Below are 14,061 nucleotides of genomic sequence, written 5' to 3'. Positions count from 1 at the left end.
GTGTGAGAAATTGATTAATAATAACATTAATTTTATTAAAAGTAACAGGAATACCAAATCTATTTTTATAGACAGATTGGAGGGGAACGCTCAAATTGATTCTGGGAAGTCAGAGCGGATGAAAATTATAGGAACTACGATTGTACGTTCTGTTAATCAATTTTTAGTTGGGTTATCCTTGGAGTTCGCAAAATTTTAATAGAAATGGCAGTGTCGGTGTCCACATATAGTCGACGCTTGATCGACGACCGTCGACATCGACATGTGTGGGTGCAGCTTTATAAAGACACAAATTGGGAGGTTGGTCAAATAGGTATCAGCTGATTCCTGTGTCATGGTTTCGTTATGCTTGAATATTCGTGAATACTAAGCTTAATGAATTAATGATACTATGCTTAATTATCTGATGAATACTGCTTACTTCCCATTTTAATGTCCTACGAATAAAAGTTCCTAATTTATTGAATTTCTAATTTCTAATCCGTATCCGTTGGACTTTTTTTTGTTTGGAGAGCCATTTAGAAGCCCGATTTGCGATATCAGATCCCTCAAGATTGGAGTGACCTTTACAAAATGCAAAATGTTAAGAGGTGAATTTAATTTATGAGTATTATTTGATTGTTCAATAATTTCGAATAACAGTTTCTCTAATTCTCTTGGCCCAGGTGATTCTTTACGTTTGTGAATAGAAATTTTGAGAAATCTCCAAAATCTTCTTTCTCTTCTTCTTTTTATGTACCTACACTTTCAGTTATTTGAATTTTATTGAGTGTTTTGTCTTGTTTGTGTAAATTGGTTTGAGTCATTCGTAAAGAAGAAGAGCTGTGAAGAACTTTTATGACAAAAATTTTTGATTAGAGATTCCATTCAAATTACATTCGTAGTTATTTAATTTAAATTTATTATCCACAAGAAAAAAAAAAGAAGAAACTTTGTTAACAACTTACTTTCAAAAAATAAACAACCTCTAAAAAGTACAAAAGTAGGTAGATAACTTTAATAAGGAAAGTAAAAAGTAGGTTGTGAACTTATATTAGGTACTTCTACTTTCAAGAACCTTTGTCATGAGCTTTTGAATCTAAATCATAAATTAAAATGTGCCTATGTATGTAGGTATTAGTAGACTCTCCATGCACCTCATAAGTACATCATTGAAATAATCTATCTGTTTCATCATTTCTTTGATTACCTACGTATAAAAAATGAAATGAAGAAAGACAAAGGTACATTTATAAAACTGAATGGAAAAATCATCTCGCCTGCACAAACCACCCTGTATGCAAATCAAATATCTAATGATAAAAAAAAGATAATGAATGGCCATTATCATTATCAATAGTAAATTACTACTATTTTTATCAATGGCAATTGTTCATAATTACTCGCTCTAACGACTGACGGGTGATTACTTTCGTACGACCTTGACATCCTACAAACTAGTTTGCGACACTCAGGACCGTAACCAGAGGTACTGGGTTCGATACTCTTGACTTTAGAATGATTGTGGATTGAGGAAATATTATTGTGATGTTTATATTGTTTAGATTTCTAGGAGGCATACTAGACTTCATTTTCATAAAATTTTCGCAGATTTTGTTCTTCAAGGGACCCAATTTGCGCAAGTCTTCTTCCTGGAAGTTCATTAAGTAAAATCATTTATTTTACCAGCTAAAAATTATATAAAAAAGACAACAAAAGTCAGCGCTTCAAGAGACATTTATTACCCACAATAGCTCCTCAGCACGTCTTAACCTTTGCAAAAGTCAAACGTCAAAAGCTGCCCTTGGCCTTTGGCAACAATGTCTTGTTATTTTTGCTTCAACACCGTCGTTCTCTGAAAACTCATCGAGTAAAGTCTATTGTTATACCGCTTGTCAAGATCAACATGACAGGAAAGCGGCCGTTCTGCACACTGTCCAGTTCTGTTTCATAGGTTCAAGCACCTCTGTTTTCTGATCGAATCAATCCTAATATTTCCAACTATGTACAATCAATACTCATTTACATAGGTATTCATAATTAGGAATTTCAACTGTGTTAAGCATAATTAAATAATCAAAATTGTCTCGCACTGGATAGCACCTCGATAAATTCAATGACTTGACTTAGACTTGAACCGTCGATCTCTAGATTCGAAATTTCGGAGTCCTCTGCGCGAACCACTGCACTACTAAGATTGTCTACAGCTAAATCTACATAAATAATTACCATAAAATCACCATAAAGTGAAAGAGGTACTAAAATAATTCTTAATGAAGGTTATAAATAAACAAATAAATAGGTACCTAATTATGCACCTGCTCTGAAACGTACGACTTGACAAATTGTGACTTAAATGTTCTGCAATAGTAACAAACAGAACTTCTCAACTTTGAACTTTCGACTTTTTTCCCGGTCATTTTCTTCAGGAAATGTTTGTTGAGTCTTGAGAATACCACCGTGTTGTTAGTTGTTACCCAGAACGCTGAAATTAAGTCGACTTAAGACCTCCAGGGGCGGACTTGAAAAACCTTGCCCCGTTATGACTCAGAAATTGAGGGGCGTTTTGTACCGTAGCTTATACCTAGACATAGCTGTAAATTGACCACAGAGATTCGAACCTTCGATGTCTGGGACCTGAGTGACCAATTAAGAACATTAATTTTTCTGACTGCAATAAGTTGCGTGAATATTTATCCAGTATGAACTTTTCCAAGTCACCTTTGAATATCAACTCCATACCTGGTGAATTTATCATGGGCATTATACACCCTAGGAATGTATCACACATAGCTGACTCAAAACCCACCGTGTATGGACAAATGAAACTGTCAGAAGATATTTGATTGTGTTCGAAACCCGCTCGACCCCGTACAATCGAACACAGAAGCTCGTAGCTGGTAGAATTTTACCGTACGGTTAGGGCTTTTATTGCATGTTGTAACGCACTTTGTAACAAGCGCAGAGGCATGAAAAACCTCCAAAATTGAATCAATGGACCAACACAAAGTCAACTCATCGAGATTTTAGACTTGACCCTTGGTAATTTTATTTTATTTGATCGATTTTAATGTATATACTGAGGCCTACATTTTAGGCTGTGGTAAAGGCAATTATTTTTTCTCACCCATTACATTGAAATAGGGGTCTTGTCTGACGAAATTCCTGTGTGCGGAGTCCCGAGACCCTTTCTCACCCATGTTCCCTGTTCTTTCGCGCCCCTGGCCCCCGTTCTACCCCGCCGACCAGCACCTAGGTTCCGGCCCTGCACACCAGTTTGCCTGGGCTCCTTCACCTAATACTCGGAATTCGCTATTCAAGTTTCCTTTCAATATAAAACGTAATCATGGCAAACTTAATTGTTTTCTGGGAAACTTCTGTAAGATCCCCTGTTTGCGGCTCTCGACTTATTGTTTTCTCTGAGAACTTCTCTGAGCTGCTTACTGCTTATAATATGGGATATTTTCTGATATTGATTGGGACATAACTAGGCTTTCTCATCTCCATTTATAGAAGAAAAATATGGCTGAATTTTATTTCTAATTGCCACCTTAGTTTGAATTTTATTTCTAATTGCCATCTTAGTTTGAATTTTATTTCTAATTGCCATCTTAGTTTGAATTTTAATTCTAATTAGTTCAGATTGCCATCTTAGTTCGTATAAGCTTAACGCATCCTTTGGGGCAGTTTCCCCTACACCTAAGCCTCATCTCATCTCCATTTATAGAAGAAAAATATGGCTGCATTTTATTTCTAATTGCCATCTTAGTTTGAATTTTAATTCTAATTAGTCCAGATTGCCATCTTAGTTTGTATAAGCTTAACGCATCCTTTGGGGTATTTGCCCCTACACCTAAGCCTCAGAGTGGGCTTATTGTGTATGGCCAGCTTAGTTAGCTTGGAAAGTAGCGCTTCTGACTTTGAAGTTCCCAGGTCGGGGGTTGGATTCCCAACAAGGGTGAACTAAATCTTAAACAGATAGGTTGATAGGGTTCGTTTTCGGAACGACTGGATTTCTCGTATCTTCCTTTTCTCTCCGCTTTCGAGGCGATAAGACCTTAGCCGTTAGAAAACCAGACTAGTTAGCGCTTCTGCCTTGTGCTAGGTTTCGAGTTCGATTTACGTCCGAGACGAACTAAACAGATAAGGTTCGTTCTCGGAACGAATTTCGTTAATAATACCGATGAGACATCCATTGTAACAGTTCCCTCTCTAAAATCTCAAAAAAAACTGATGAATTATGTACCATACTAAAACCTGTTTAAATACCTCCGAGACGAACTAAACAGATAAGGTTCGTTCTCGGAACGAATTTCGTTAATAATACCGATGAGACATCCATTGTAACAGTTCCCTCTATCAAATCTCAAAAAAAAAAGAAAAAAAAAAAGATGAATTATGTACCACGCTAAAACCTGTTTAAACTAACCTATTAAGTGTGATACCATAGGTACCTATTTTATTCACAGTACCTACCTATCTACCTGCGTACCCATAGCTGTTATCTTGTAATAAGTAAGATAGATTTCCTTAAAAAAAAACAACACCTAAATCAATTTTTCGTACCTAGTTGATTTAAAAGTGACGTAAACTAGATTACCAGACACGCCAAGTTATAATGTAGATAGGTACCTACATATAGGTATAATATCGCGTGGTATCTAAGTCATCGATATCCGGATACCAAACACGCGCAACGTTGCTTAACTTCAGTGATCCATGGAGAACTGGTTTATCAAAGCAGTTTAACATTTTTTTACTTTCTATTACTACAGTATAGCGGAGCTATACTAGTTCTTCTTCTTTTTAGCCGAAGTTAAATTCAAAATGTGACTTTACCAATCGAAGATCAAGTGAATAGGTAGTGCGTGTTTTTCGGTAACTTTTAGATTCGTCCATCAAGTGTGGTTTAAAGATTAATTTTAAACCAATAGGATTAACATTTAAGCTGACCTCTTGCTGAGTTCTAACATGAGCTTCACCACTTCCTCCCTAGTTCATGCGAGATGAACCTGTAAGTAAAAAAAAAAAAAAACACGAAGTGTTTTTTGGGGGGATATCACTATTTTTTGCTGTACAAGTGCATAAACATTAATAGGTTTGATAGGGAGAACTGTAACTGCTAAGGTCTTATATCGTCCTGAAATCGAAGAGAGAAGGAGGACAGGATAGGAGAAAACCAGCCGTTCCGAGAACGAACATTATCCGTTCAGGATAAAATCCGCTCCGGGCGGGAATCGAACCCGCGACCTAGCGCTTACAAGGCAGACGCACTACCAACTAAGCTAACTAGGCTGGCTTTCAACATTTTTATTATGCCTCACTAGAAGAGAGGGAGAGAGAGAGAGAGAGTTGCGGAAAGAAATAAAAATAAATAATCAATAGTGGATGTGCCAAAATTACCATTTCCATTACATGAAAGAGGAGTACCTAATGTGAATGTACATAGATATTACAAGACTTTTTGTCCTGATGAGTGGCATGTTCAGACGAGTACTAATTACTCATAAAATCGATGAGCAAGATTAGAACTATTAGGAGAAGAGATTACGAAAGGAGTTGTCATTATCACAGATGAAGCTAGAGTGCTATAGAGTTAAGCTAAAGCTAGTGCTGGTGTTGGTCCTGCTAGTCTGGCTTGAAAACGCGTCGAAGAACTATGACTATTTGGTAATTTATTTGTTCCATAATACAATATTACAATTGCTTAGAACATTAAAACATATACAAAAAAGAGAAAAAAAAATAAAAATAATAATAAAAATAACAACAACAACAATGTGACTACTAGGAGAGTCTGAAGTCCTAGATAGGAATAACTAGGAGTGCTAGAAGTTTTTGAAATTGACTCCCAAGATATATTCCAGCATATTCCAGCTTATTCTGACTCCCAAGATACAAGGTAAGTCCAAGTGTTCGTAGAAGATTAACTTGTCTTTTCTAGCTCTTTGCCTCTAACCTAAGCATGAGAGTGGGCTTTTTGTGTGTGAGAATAGTTAGCAGTTAAGTTGCATTTGCCTTTCGGAATTTCTAATCTTCTGGAGCTAGTTTTCTCCTCTTTTGGTGTGATAGCGTCTTTACTAAACCATAGGTTAGCAGTTAAGTTGCATTTGCCTTTCGGAATTTCTAATCTTCTGGAGCTAGTTTTCTCCTCTTTTGGTGTGATAGCGTCTTTACTAAACCATAGTTTTCTTAAAAGCTAATACGTTATCCAACTTGATTCATATAGATTCCATACTGTTGTATTTAACCCGTATAAAATATTTATCAGGACAGCAGGTGTGGTTGAAACATGTGAAATCACTATTTACACCTATTTTGCTAATACAGGGTGTTCTTCAAAAGTTTATCGAAGAAAAAATAGAATAGAATAGAATAGAATATATCTTGTTTATCCTGCCCGAATAGGACTGAAAAGTCCCTTTACCCCAGCAGTCTAAACAAGGTCTCGTATATTTGATGGGTTATTAAAGAATAATACCTACATACACTAACAATTCATTGCCTTTGCCTTGCCAACATTGCCAACAATAACCAGATTTTCCTTGGTTATCGTGTTATCAATCAACTAAGAGAAAGCCAGTCGTTCCGAGAGCGAACCTTATATGTTCAGGATAAAATCCGCCCCGGGTGGGAATCGAACCCGCGACCTAGCGTTTACCTTACCCCTGCTCTAGAAGTAGAAGACTCAAGTTGCGCGACTCCAGAGTGAGATGTCTCTATCATTGTCATAGATTTGGATTTTCAGCAGGCATCGCCATAGCGTTGCCATATTGCCCTTCCAATTTGCGACAGGTCCAAGACACACGCGCAACGCGCAACCTTTTGTGCTTACTAGGCTGGCTCTAGGATTATTGAGATATTGGAAAAATCCTACAATGCTGCAGTGAGCACTAAAGTTGTGACATAATAACACAAAGAAACTGCATTTACATTTATCTGTGAACGAAATTTTCTGCCCACTTTTTTTGATACACACTGTTTACTCGTATATTTACGCCTATTTATTCACCACAATATGCATGTGGCTATATTCAATTCCCATTCATAAAAATAACTAAGGCGTAGGTCAGGACTGGGTAACTTGCGGTCTCTTGGGAGAGAATGTGGCCCGCTGTAAAGCGAAGAGAGAAGACAGGATAGGAGAAAGCTAGCCGTTCCGAGAGTGAATCTTATCTGTTTAGGATAAAGTTCATCCTGGGCGGGAATCTTCAATTCCCATTCATAAAAATAACTAAGGCGTAGGTCAGGACTGGGTAACTTGCGGTCTCTTGGGAGAGAATGTGGCCCGCTGTAAATGACTAAGGGGGAGGGGGGAGAGAGGCCTGATAGAGGAAACTGTAACCACTGAGCTCTTATGGTCCCTAAAGCGAAGAGAGAAGAAAGAATTGGAGAAAACCAGCCGTTCCGAGAACGAACCTTCTGTGTTGAGGATAAAGTTTGCCTCGGGCGGGAATAGAATTTTCAATTTAGCTCTTAAAAGACAAACGCGCCAATTTCCAATCTAACTATAGGCTGGTCCAAAATTCTTTTCTTTGGTAGAAGTTTGCTAGAGGGAACTGTAACAACGGAGGTCTTATCATCCCGAAATTTTGACAACTTTGTTTAGTACGAGGTACCCCTACGAGTAAAAGTATCTAATCGTACACTAAAAGCTCACACTGAGGCTTAGATGTATAGGGACAAACACAAAACAGCCCTAAAAGTTGGGTTAAGCTTCTACGAATGTAGCAATAAGTTTTACATACATATTAGCGAGTATTTGCAACCAAAACTAGCGTCCCGTTAACTGAACTCTCGTCATTTGACGAAAACTCGTTCAACTTACGTCTTACGTTTCAATTATCGTCATGTAAGTTAAGCAGTGCAAAAACTCTCTGTTATGTAGGTATATTTGTATATATGGTAAGCTTCTACGAATGTAGCAATAAGTTTTACATACATATTAGCGAGTATTTGCAACCAAAACTAGCGTCCCGTTAACTGAACTCTTTAACTTCATTTGACGAAAACTCGTTCAACTTATGTCTTACGTTTCAATTATCGTAATGTAAGTTAAGCAGTGCAAAAACTCTCTGTTATATATATTTGTATATATTTTTTTTCTATTTTCACAGGCACCCCACCACTCACTTCATCCTATGCCTCCTCTCCCTTACCTTGGGCTCCGTCCACACAATCGATGACTCGCTCACCTCCCCCCCTCCCCTACAAGGTGGGGGTTCCATCAGCATGAAAATCGTACAGGGCCATCAGGGGACCCCGGGGGATGGTGGCGATGGTTCAGCGGAAGAATTGGCGGCCGATGTGCATGGAAAACTGGCGGTGGCCCGACGACTGGCCACCAAATGGGGTAAGATGTCCTACTCTTCAAGAGGACAAACATTTTGATGGAAGATGGACATGCTACGAGCGACAAGCTACCCGCTAACGCTAAGCTTGAGTGGGGCCGAGAAAAGCCAGCAGTACGCGCTTTGCCTAGAAACTTGGTTGGTATATCCAGACGGATTACAAGCCCAACGTTGCTTAACTTCAGCGATACATTAGGAACAGTTCCGTTTCCAGTGCCATCTTTCAAATTGCCATAGCCTGTGGCTGGGGATTTAGTACCTCCAGTTATGTATTTACCTACATACCTATTTATCTACTATGTATTATGCGATTATAGACGAATCTCAGCAGTCAGTGTGTTTATTCTCTTTGTAATTTTATGTTCTTTGTAGTCTATTCTTTGCGGTACACAAGACAAGACCTTGAAAATGTTTATCATCTATGACTAGTACAATAGCTATGCTTAGAGTAATCAGTCTGCTAACAGACAGATTAGTGTAGAGCTTTATTGTGTCATGTGCTTGTAGAAGGTATCTGCCTCGGTGGGCATTATCGTTCAGTTGTACAATTTTGAAGAGGTTTGATAGCGGGAACTGTAAGCCTTGTACAGACAATAATTGTAATGCCTCGCTACATCTGCCTCAGGTCAGGCAAACGCGGAACGACGAACATTGCAAACACAAATGCTCGATGCGAGCACGCGAACCACCCAAATGACCCAATAATTTTCAATAAATCATGTTCGGAACTGAGTAGCTGAGGCAGATGCAGAGAGGTACCGACTATTCGAACAGCTCGCTACGAGGCGCCTTTGAGCACTGCCGTTTACCGACAAGCTCCCCGCTTGATTGACGGCCGTCGACTATACTATGTGTGGACACAGTTATTTTGCTTAACAGTTTGTCCGATTTTCACCGGTTGGTTCCAAGATTTGGACAGACCTAATGCTGGATCGATCTCGCCAATTCTACCTCTCTGTGATTACAATAGTACTCACGAAACCTACCGGCTTGCCTGCATTTCAGTAGATTCCGTATTTTCAGTCTCAGCTATCTCAGTCGTCAGTCAGTTAGTCAGATAGTCAGTTCTTATCTATCTTGAAAGAGACTGATAAAACTGTGTCTACACATCACATTGACGAGGTGAAGAGGTGAATCTATGATGTCGAGGCAGTGTACGGTTTCGGTTGATGTCGATCGACGGCGTTGCCTATGTGTGGACACCGGTTAAGAACCGGCGTTCATGTTTGTATTTAAATCTCTCTGGTTATGTTTTTGTCTGAATTCGGATGTAGCCAGCGGCGACTTGGGTCAGTTACGCAAATAATGTGTTAGGCCAGCCACTGAAAAGGTCCACCTGTCAGGTCTACCTGATAGTGTGTGTGCTCATCAGGTGACACGGTGACACTGACTGAAATGAGACTGATAAAACTGTGTCTACACATCACATTGACGAGGTGAAGAGGTGAATCTATGATGTCGATCGAGGCAGTGTACGGTTTCGGTTGATGTCGATCGACGGCGTCGCCTATGTGTGAACACCACTTAAGAACCGGCGTTAATGTTGGTATTTAAATCTCTCTGGTTATGTTTTTGTCTGAATTCGGATGTAGCCAGCGGCGACTTGGGTCAATTACGCAAATAATGTGTTAGGCTTAGGCCAGCCACTGAAAAGGTCCACCTGTCAGGTCTACCTGATGGTGTGTGTGCTCATCAGGTAGACCTGACAGGCAGATCTCATCAGGTGTAACTGTCAGGTCTACCTGATAGTGAGTAACTGGCCTTAGGTGTTTGGTACATACCAGAGTTTTTATCAACTTGTGTCAACCGTACAGATGAGTTGTGATTTGTCTCATCAATTTTCACCAGAGAATCATGACGTAGCTCCTCTAATTCCGTCAATGTTGGCTTGTACTTCTCTGGAAAATAAATAGAAAAAAACGTTTGAGGGTCTATGGACTATTCACGAGCTTGCCGCTCGGGGGAGAACTTTATTCTGTACAGATAAGGCTCGATCCCGGAATCGCTGGCTTTCTCCTATCCTGTCCTCCTTCACTCTTCGTTTTCGAGACGATATTAGGTAAGACCTTTCAGAATTGTCTAAAACTGTCCTAATTACTCTCGAATGGAAAACTGTCTACAGTGCCTATCTTATGTCTGTCTAGCATGTCTATTACACATGTATTTTGTCTATTGTAATAGTTATCTAATTATGTCACTCAGAACCTTGTCAATGTCAAAACATCAGTTAGCCTAGTCCCTATTGTGCAGTTATAGGCTGTAGGTATCGTTCACCGTGGTACTTCTGTACCAGGGGTTTCCAACTTCCATGTGTAAGCGGGCCACATGCTACCGTAGGCAGGTACTTCGCGGGCCACATATACACAGGGGAGCAGGCCCGTATCCAGGATTTTCTTGATGGGATGGGGGGGTGGATGGTCCATTTTTGGAGTCCGCCCCACAGAAAAAGAGCAAAAATCAAGCCCGAGGGGGGCCATCCTAAAAGCTTCGCGGGCCACAACAATAGTCTGGCGGGCCACATGTAGCTCGAGGGCCGCTAGTTGGAAATCTCTGTCCTAGTCCTATACAGTAGGTATCGTCATTTATTTTAACAAGTTGACGGGGGGTGAAACCCATTGTTCAAGCTACCTATTAAGGCCGTAGCCAAAACACAGTCCTGACTCCTACTTTACAGGGGGCTACAGAAGAAATACGATAACAATTTAATGGTCCCGAAAAGTACATCATGTTCTTAGTGGAATAACAGAAGATTAGGGTGAATCAAAATTGAATAATGAGCAAGATTAGAACTATTAGGAGAAGAGATTACGAAAGAAGTTGTCATTATCACAGATGAAGCTAGAGTGCTAGAGTTAAGCTAATCTTAGTGCTGGTGTTGGTCCTGCTAGTCTGGCTTGAAAACGCGTCGAAGAACTATGACTATTTGGTAATTTATTTGTTCCATAATACAATTACAATTGCTTAGAACAGTGTTTCTTAATTAGTTTGGCCCGCGGAACCCTTTTCAAAAGGTGAACATCTTTGCGGAACCCTGAACTTCTAAGCCTTAGAACATTAAAACATACCTATACAAAAAAGAGAAAAAAAATAATAAATAACAACAACATTATGATTATGACTACCTACTAGGAGAGTCTGAAGTCTTTGATAGGAATAACTAGGAGTGCTAGAAGTTTTTGAAATTGAAGGATAATATATTCCAGCTTATTCCGACTCCCAAGATACAGGGTAAGTCCAGCTTAACTTGTCTTTTGTAGCTCTTTGCCTCTAACCTAAGCATGAGAGTGGGTTTTTTGTGTACGACTTTTTGTGTGTGAGAATAGTTAGCAGTTAAGCTGCATTTGCCTTTCGGAATTTCTAATCTTCTGGAGCTAGTTTTCTCCTCTTTTGGTGTGATAGCGTCTTTACTAGACCATAGGAAATAGTCTAATATCTAATCTAATCTAATAGTGCTTATTTATACTGCTCGAATAGGACTGAAAAGTCCCTTTACTCCAGCAGTAGGCTACTATACCTATATAATAATAATAGTGCTTATTTATACTGCTCGCATAGGACTGATAAGTCCCTTTACTCCAGCAGTAGGCTTAGAATAATAATAATAATAGTGCTTATTTATACTGCTCGCATAGGACTGAAAAGTCCCTTTACTCCAGCAGTAGGCTACTTATTGTGGTCAAATTCTCAAATTATATTGAGGATAAAATTCCATACCTCGGCTGGGATTGAACCCACGCCCTCCTGTTACCCGGCATCGAAATCGATTCCGTTTTCGAAAAGAAGAGACTGGACTCAGGATAGGTAAGTGTTTTATTTAGACTGTCCTCTGTCCAGATATGACAGATACCTAATGACAGGCAGTCCCTTTATTTTAACAGTTATAATTAGTCAGCACTCAGCAGGATTGTCAAATTTGTAGGCCTGCTCCAAGCGAGGTTCTCATTTTCCAATCATTTCTATCGCTAGAATAGCTTGAGGTAAAAGCCTGCAAAAAAGTCTTTCACAAACGTTTCATAAAAGACCAATACGCAATACGTATACCTGTTTGTACGAATACGTATAGGTAGAGAGAGGATTCGTTTATGTGGAAAAACGAGCAAGGCCTGTGACAAAAGAGAATTTGTTTGCGAAGTGTTTTATTTAGACTGTCCTCTGTCCAGATATGACAGATACCTAATGACAGGCAGTCCCTTTATTTTAACAGTTATAATTAGTCAACGCTCAGCAGGATTGTCAAATTTGTAGGCCTGCTCCAAGCGAAGTTCTCATTTTCCAATCATTTCTATCGCTAGAATAGCTTGAGGTAAAAGACTGCAAAAAAGTCTTTGACAAACGTTTCATAAAAGACCAATACGTAGGTATACCTGTTTGTACAAATACGTAAAGGTAGAGAGAGGGTTCGTTTATGTGGAAAAACGAGCAAGGCCTTTGACAAAAGAGAATTTGTTTGCGTTAGAAAATAAAGGCCTTTCACAAACATGTCCCCGAATCCCATCTGTTTAATCAAATTATATCGAAGGGATTATGCAGATGTCGTTATTTTAGTATGTTTAATCGAATGATTTCCGAGAAACGTACAAAAGGGACAGGACTCCGATTCGGATCGTTAATCAAGGTACAAAACACCCGGAGGCTTCTACGAAGGAAGAAAGGGATTCACGTGTTGGGATCAGATTTCGGGTAGGAGGTTTCAGGAACGATTTCAGCGGAAAGATATGTTTAATCGAATGATTTCCGAGAAACGTACAAAAGGGACAGGACTCCGATTCGGATCGTTAATCAAGGTACAAAACACCCGGGAGGCTTCTACGAAGGAAGAAAGGGATTCACGTGTTGGGATCAGATTTCGGGTAGGGGGTTTCAGGAACGATTTCAGCGGAACTGTCAACATCCGATTCATGGGGTGTGGAAGAAAAGGCAAACAGAGGAGAAGGAAAACTCTTTCTCCGAGTCAAAAGTCAATTTTATCGTCATTTTGGAAAAGTCAATTTCGTTGACAATTTAATTCGCTTGCGCCGCTTTCCGACGTAACCTTTCAACCTTGGGGACATCAACTTATTTCCCCAGAGAGCCATCACCGTCACGTGTACTTTTCTCGACGAAATTTTCCGGGAAATCGCCCAGGTTTTGTATTCCAAATTTTCCTCCCTTTCACCCCCGTACGATTGGTGTCGATTGTTGACGAACGACCCCGATGTGCAGCCCCACGCACCTATTCCTGATCTACCTAGTTATTACTTATTATGATTATACAAAGCACCTAATTTTTAAGTTTGTGAATGGAATATGTGACTAGTTTGATTGCCTAATTAATATAAAGCTCATTAACGCCTTTCATCGGGTCAAACGTCCATTTCATAAGCCCTTAAGCGAATGTTTGTTGCCAAAATAAGGTCAACACATACATACATGATCTTAAATTTTGTACCTATTTAAAATTAATAATATTGACATCTAATAGCAAACGAAAATTTGATCCGGTAGTTGATCTGGTAAACCAAACGACCTCAAATTACATGAATTTGCCTCTAGCTTTACGTGTCTTGTCCGGTGGCATATTAATGACAATAAGTAGGTTTCCACTTGGAATGTTTTATATTTTACGAGTATAATGCTTTACAATGCTTTACGAATATATCTTTGCCACGAGTTGCATTATATTTAACGGTCCGTAGCCATTACGTCATTGTTTTCGACCATTACGTCATTGGAAGAATTATGTGGAACACTT

At 39.3% G+C, this 14,061-nt stretch overlaps 1 protein-coding gene across 1 annotated transcript in view; it reads left to right on the top strand.

The window, feature by feature from the left end:
• The window catches only part of LOC103505153 (suppressor of cytokine signaling 2-like), a 39,711-nt gene that overhangs the window by 11,067 nt on the left and 14,583 nt on the right, over nt 1–14,061 (top strand). The window lies entirely within an intron of this gene.

Source organism: Diaphorina citri, unplaced genomic scaffold (assembly GCF_000475195.1).
Source record: "Diaphorina citri unplaced genomic scaffold, Diaci psyllid genome assembly version 1.1 scaffold154, whole genome shotgun sequence".
Taxonomy (NCBI): Eukaryota; Metazoa; Arthropoda; class Insecta; order Hemiptera; family Psyllidae; genus Diaphorina; species Diaphorina citri.
Note: the sequence above shows the minus strand (reverse complement) of the source record. Positions and strands in the feature narration are given on the sequence as shown.